The sequence below is a fragment of the Gymnoscopelus braueri genome (genome assembly GCF_963280865.1).
Source record: "Gymnoscopelus braueri genome assembly, chromosome: 14".
Taxonomy (NCBI): Eukaryota; Metazoa; Chordata; class Actinopteri; order Myctophiformes; family Myctophidae; genus Gymnoscopelus; species Gymnoscopelus braueri.
Window position 1 is genome coordinate 2,093,812 of NC_137619.1, and position 7,158 is coordinate 2,100,969.

Below are 7,158 nucleotides of genomic sequence, written 5' to 3' on the forward strand. Positions count from 1 at the left end.
CTGAGTACTTCCACCACTGTGTGTGTGTGTGCGTATGCCTGTGCGTGCGCAGGCATGTGCATGTGCATGTGCATGTGCATGTGCATGTGCATGTGCGTGCGTGTGCGTGTGCACATGTGTGTGTTTGCATGCCCTCTGGCCTCTGATGCAACCCTCTCTCTCAGACCAAAGTCACAGGGTAATTCCGTCTCCTTAAGCAGGCATAAACACAGAGCTGTACCAACATGTTTCCTAGCATCACATCTTAACACATCATCTCTTATGACTGTTGCACAGGGCAGTTCTGTCAGGACACATGATGAGAGTTGGCATCACAAGGGTAACATTGGATGAATTCAACACCTGCTGGGTAAATTCAGCACTGATGAGCTAACTCCATCACCTGACTGACTTCCTCTGGTCCAAAGTGATCTATCGTCCCCAGTGGTGGAGAAAGTACTCAAATGTTTTACTTAAGTAAAAGTAGAAATATACTCTGTTACAAGTAAAAGTCTGGAATGAAAAATTTACTTGAGTAAAAGTACAAAAGTATTGGCATAAAAATGAACTTAAAGTGCCAAAAGTACAAAGTATACACTCATTATGCAGAATGTCCCATTTCACAAGTTTTAAAATGTATGAAAATCTCTAGAAAATAGCAGATCTACAAGCTCACAATGTGTGTCACGTCGTGTGAGCATTGTGAGCTTGTAGATCTGCTATTTGATGGCCGAAATGTATGTATCGGGCTGAAGTGGTCAATGTATGTTTTGTAATAATAATACAAATCTACAAAGTAACTAGTAACTAAAGTTTTCAAATAAATGTAGTGGAGTAAAAGTAAAAGTATTGGAAATACTCAAGTAAAGTACAAATATGATTTTTTTTTACTTAAGTACGGTACTTAAGTAGATGTACTTAGTTACTTTCCACCACCGATCGTCCCAAAGGTACAGACCCCTGAGACAGGGCCATATTTATCTTATTCTGAAGATAAGAGCGGAATATATTCCAAATACGTGTACGCTGGGACTGACACGGTGACTGTGATCTCCATAATCCACACGGGGCAGATAACAGAGATAACAGATTGTGGCGTCTGTCTGTGTACACAATAACATCCTCAGTGTTGATTTAACTCAGAATAGTGCATACATGGAACCAAATGGACCCGTGAGGTTCCATTTCGTACTAAGGATTTTACTGTGTGGACTTCCAGCAGTGTCAATCTGTTAAAAAGGACTGCAGTTTGTCAGGATGCCATCAAAATCAGCCAGCGCCTAGCCGCCTACCATGTCACTCTCCAAAATAACAGATTTTCAACCGAAGAATGAGAAACATCAATCCTCTCTGGCCTCACCATAACATGTTCAGCAACGCTCAAAAGGATTGGTTCTCAAAGTGGGGTCCGGGGACCCCCAGGGGTCCTTGGGGGGATTCTAGGGGGTCCCCAGCAAAATGTGTTAATATAGCATCACAATAATTTTAAGCTTTTATACTTTTTTTTTTTTTTTAATCGTGAACATTTGTGCAAATCTTTGAATATATATATATTTTTAAGCGAACATTTGTAATTCAAATCTTTGCTTCTGGGGGGTCCCTGGAACTCAATATTTTAGATGGGGGTCCGCGGCCAAATACATAGCATTTTGGGGGTCCTTGACATGAAAAAGTTTGAGAACCAATGCTCAAAAGGATGATATGCTGTCAACCAGAGAGACCCTGGTTTATATGCAGTATCGACTACATCATCTCCTAACTCCTAAGTGGCAAAATGAAATCCAATAAAACTCATATATTCATTGTTGAAATACTGTAGACCAGGGGTCTTCAACAGGGGGTCCGGGACCCCTAGGGGGTCCTCAGAGTCACTACAGGGGGGCCACCAAATCTTTGTGTGATAGGAACCTTTTTTCTTTTTATTACATTAACCACTTCAACCCTAGAATCCCTATTCTGAGGCCAACATTACCCGAAAATAGCAGTTTAAATAGGGCTGAAGTGGCTAATGCATATTTTGTATTAATAATCAAAATCTACAAAGTAACTTAAGTTTTCAGATAATTGTAGTGGAGTAAAAGCACAATATTTGCCTCTGAGATGTAGTGGAGTAGAAGTAAAAGTATTGAAATTTGGAAATACTCCAGTAAAGTAAAAGTACCTCATCATCATACTTAAGTACAGTCCTTGAGTAAATGTACTTAGTTACTTTCCACCACTGACAGAATTGAGTACAAAGGACCCCAATGGAAACAAGCCATAGTGCTTTCTTGGGTTTAAAATCCTCTTAACAGACCTGGTATTGAACTGTACTTCCCTGTGCTTGTCTTTGCAAACTTTGTTTGCAAAGACAATAAAGTATCCAATCAATTAATAAAGTATCCAATCAATTCAATCAATCAATGTGCTCATCATCGATATCTCTAACATTAATACAGCCATACCGATGAAACTAATGAACAGTTCTCTTCGCAGAGAGCCTGTTTGTGCTTCCCATGTGGGACCTCTCTGTGTGTGTGTGTGTGTGTGTGTGTGTGTGTGTGTGTGTGTGTGTGTGTGTGTGTGTGTGTGTGTGTGTGTGTGTGTGTATGTGTATGTGTACGTGTGCGTGTGTGTGTGTGTGTGTGTGAGTGTGTATGTGTGTGTGTGTGTGTGTGTGTGTGTGTGTGTGTGTGTGTGTGTGTGTGTGTGTGTGTATGTGTATGTGTACGTGTATGTGTGCGTGCGTGTGTGCGTGTGTGTGTGTGTGTGTGTGTGTGTGTGTGTGTGTGTGTGTGTGTGTGTGTGTGTGTGTGTGTGTGTGGTTTGTGTGGGGTGTGTTTACATATAACCACGGAGCACTGACCTGGATACTAAAGACTATATAAATAGATCTCTGGCCTGTCATCAGCTGTCACACTTTATTCCAGTCCACTGTCCTGCATCATTTGTGGAATATGATATATTATATGGTACTTCATTTCAGAAAAACACAAGTGTACCATAATATGACCTATATACTGATAGCATATGAGTATGCAAATCATAGTCTAATGTTGAGCTGTGATATACTGAGGATATTCACACAACACAGTAAAATCCTCAGTGTTCATTGATCCATTTGTAACTCAGAGCGTACAAATGGAACCATTTGTACATTCTCAGTGTTAGTAAATGAACACTGAGGATTTCCCCTGATCATTTCACAGTGAGAAAAGGATATTTCACTATATACTCACATCCTCTAGGTCTAGGACCCCCCCCCCCCCCCCCCCTCCTGCAATGCCCGGCCCCCAAAGCTATTTTTGTGAATGAGGTGTAATTTCAGCCTCTGTGTGTGTGTGTGTGTGTGTGTGTGTGTGTGTGTGTGTGTGTGTGTGTGTGTGTGTGTGTGTGTGTGTGTGTGTGTGTGTGTGTGTGTGTGTGTGTGTGTGTGTACTGTGTACATAACAACAAGCTGCAGTGTTTCCTGACGTTTGTCCAGTGAAAAACACCTGATGAGCGCTTGTTGCCATGCAGGCCACTGTCACTGTTCTGGCCGTCACTCAGCACCTGGCCATCTCTTAAGCTCTTGGGTTCGAATGAACTCCAGCCCTCGTTTGAGACTACAGTGTCCTGCAGCTGACCCTGAAACCAGCCACAAAGGCCATGTACACACTGGCAGGCAGGCAGCCCAAATCCCATCTTTAGCCTATATCCAGATTGGAATAAGATTGTTTTTAACAAGTCTGAACAGCATAACACAACTTTTGTTAATCAGATTTGAACCACATTCCTATAGGTGCTTGCCAAAAATAGCAGATATACAAGGTCACAAACCATAACTCTATTGGTCATGGTCACAACGCGTCGCATCACCACGCGTTGTCAGCTTGTAGAACTGCTATCCTGGCTGCTGTCTGACTCTGAATAACAACACAAATTCAATCTGATCACTTGCAACTAACAGCGTGGACAGTCAGTCAAGTCCTGAAGATCAGATTTGAGAAACAAATCAGATTTGCCTGAAGTCTGAACAAAGCCAAAGCACACAGCGCTGATGTATCTCTGACTGCACACTGCACAATGCTGTGTGATGATTAACCATATGAGCCCAAGCTCATACGTAGGATTCCTGTCAACAAAGAATATATAATAGGGATTAAGTGGTTAAACTCTGAGTTAAGTCAACACTCAGGTATTTGTGCAGTGTGACTTCAGTGCCTCACTCTGATTTCAGAGCGACAACTATCAACAATAACAGCCTGGTCGCTAGAGAAATGTTGTCACAGTACGTTCTGCAGAAATGTACGTTGATAACATTTTGTATCCCACATGGTCCACATGGTCCGCAGGTGAGAACCATATAGTCAATGGTCAATTGTACGTTGCATACTAACGAACCCTAAACCTAACCCTAACCCTAACCCTAACCCTAACCTTAACCCTAACCCTAACCTTAACCTTAACCCTAAACCTAACCCTCAGGAGACCAGATTACTTTAAAACCACCCAAATGGTGACCAACAGACACAACAAAAGGGTGTTTGGCATTAAACAAAAAATACAAGCTAACACTAAAAACTGTATTTACTTAATCACCTGCACTAAATGTAACCTTCAATATGTGGGTGAAACACAAAACACAATCGCCACCAGATTAAACCAGCATAGATACAATATAAACAACGCCAAGAAGACCAATTTAATAATTGTTCAACACTTTATGACACATGGAATAAATTCCCTAAAAGTCTCTGGCTTAGAACATAATCCAAATTGGACACTAGGACAAAGGCAATTTAATGAAAGACAATGGATAAAAAGATTAGGTACAATTTTTCCAGAAGGACTTAATATGACAAACACTAGAAACACACAAACCAACCCTTCTTAATTCAATCAAATTAACTCACAGAAACACAAAGAGACCACCAGGTACTCAGAGAGAACTAAAAGAACAAGGACCCACTCAGAGAAAGGAGGAGTAACACCTGACCTAGATACTAGACTAAGGACAATCACAGAAGCATCAACGACCCTAGGGGAAGACAAGGGGCTTCTTCCTGACCCATAGCTTAAGACCCAAATAGGTGTGAGGGTAGTCAACCCAAATGCCCACTCAACCCTTCAAAAGGACTAAGTGGGCTAAGACACACATAATCAAACAATGGACCTAGGAAGACTTAGATGAACAAATATGAAATAATAAGGACCTTAAAATTAAATGTTTTAAGGTCCTCATTACTCTAACCCTAACCCTGGTAGCAGAAATGGAGAGTTGTGTCAGTCCCAGCAAAGACGCACTAGGATTGACCAGTAGTCACTGGGAGGGTCAGTTGGGTCAAACGCAGTCCCCACAAACATCATTTACTATTCTGTGCCTATCGGTACATAATTCGGACGGGGCTGAGTAGGCTCAAAGCGAACTTCGCAACGTTCGGCACGGCAACGGTGGTGCCTCTCGTGGCTCAAGTTCACTTGAGACTGCGCCCCTCCATTGCGGTTTGGTCCATAACTTTATTTGTATTCTTAAATCTTGTATTGAGTCCTAGTCCTGTACCATTCTTATAATGAGACTATGGATGATTTTTGGTATGCGGTCCAACTAAGGTGGGACTCAGGATGGTTGGACGTACCTGCCATGCACAGTCCCCAGTGAACATTTCTCACAAAGTTCACTGGCAATTTTATTTTATAGTTTGTAAACATGCGTAAAAACCTAAACCTTAAAGAAAGGTAAAATGGTTAACACTAATTGGGAATCCTTCCCCTTTTTTTAAAAGCTCTAGGAAAGGTGAAACAGCCAAAAAGAACTTAGGGCAAAGATTTAGAATTTAGATTAAAGACTTAGTTAAACAGAATGTGAAATTATAAAGACCTTAAAATTAAGGAGTAACAGGATCCCAAAAAGACTCTCTTTCAAAAACAAGATGGCGAGAGCAAAAATTCCTTGCTCTGCCTTTTTCGGAAAGGATGCCCTTTCTAAAAAAGGCTTAGCACTGAAGTCCAACCCAAACCATTCCTTAACCCTAAACCTAACCCTAACCCTAACCCTAACCTTAACCTTAACCCTAAACCTAAACCTAAACCTAAACCTAACCCTAACCCTAACCCTTAACCTAACCCTAACGCCTAAATCTAACCATAAACCTAAACGTTGAAATGCAACGTACCTAAAAGTGTAACATTGTTGTGGTCCAGAAAGGTTGTCATTGAACGTTTCTGGGGAAACGTTCAATTACAACGTTTCCTCTGGCGATAGGGTTGAAAATAAGGGTAATATCCTCACATTTCTTTCTATGATGGATAAAACTAAGCATGTATGTGCATGTGCATAAATTAACTGTGATGTAAGCAACACCGCTGCAGTTAATAAAGTTAATAATGGGCGTGTTAGGTTAAGGTGTGCCAAAGTGCAAGCATTAAGTCAACAGTATTGTCATTGCTGGCACATTGGCACACCTAAATCTAACTATAACATGGCCTAGGGTTGCATGCCCCATTAAGTGGTGTCATACGGTGTGAAGTGCATGCCAGCCTAAAGCCATTTTAAAATACACTTGCAGAGACAATATTGACTGGTAACCAGCAGGAGAGGATGACTCTGCATCATTTATTTATTTGACCTATATAACTGGGATGATAAATGGAGGAGGTGGCTCCCAATGTTTAATACAGCTACATGCTTAGCACCATAGCTTGCTTTAAAGAATGTTAAATAATCATTCTTTCCAGGAATCTTCACATTCTCACTTTTCCCCAAGTAACAACAAACCTTCAATTGAATGCCTATACCGAAAGAAAACGATAGAAAATATACAGAAGAAAACGAGAAAAGCTATTGCTGCAATTAATGAACTATACTCACCAAAACCAAACAAGAAATACATTAGTATCCTCAAGCTTTTTGACGGCGCTGTTGCCAGTGTTTTCTCAATAGTATATCCAAGGCCAGTGTGTGTTTGTCTCGTCCTCCTCTAAGGAGTCCAGTCCTCTGGGTCTATATTTGCCCAGGGTGCGGAGTAGGGCGGGTGGGTTAGTAGAGGTGATAGGTGGCGAGGTGGACATGAGATGGGACAGGAGGTGGGGACAGAACAGGAGCTGGGTAAGCCATGACTGTTGGTGTTCAGGGGGGGGGGGGGGGGGGCTGCATGGGGGGGGGGGGGGGGCTTGCTGTGACAGACTTGGTATGCCTGGCAGTCAGCTGGACTGGACAGA

General features: G+C 41.8%; 1 protein-coding gene across 5 annotated transcripts in view; it reads right to left on the reverse strand.

Moving 5' to 3' along the window:
* Positions 1-6,940, reverse strand: part of tacc2 (transforming, acidic coiled-coil containing protein 2) — a 110,350-nt gene extending 103,410 nt beyond the window's left edge. For all 5 annotated transcript variants that reach the window (XM_080450061.1, XM_080450063.1, XM_080450062.1 and 2 more), the window contains exon 1: positions 6,809-6,940. The gene's annotated coding sequence lies outside the window, so the exon portion shown is untranslated. The remainder of the gene's footprint in view (positions 1-6,808) is intronic.
* Between the last annotated feature and the right edge of the window lie 218 nt (positions 6,941-7,158).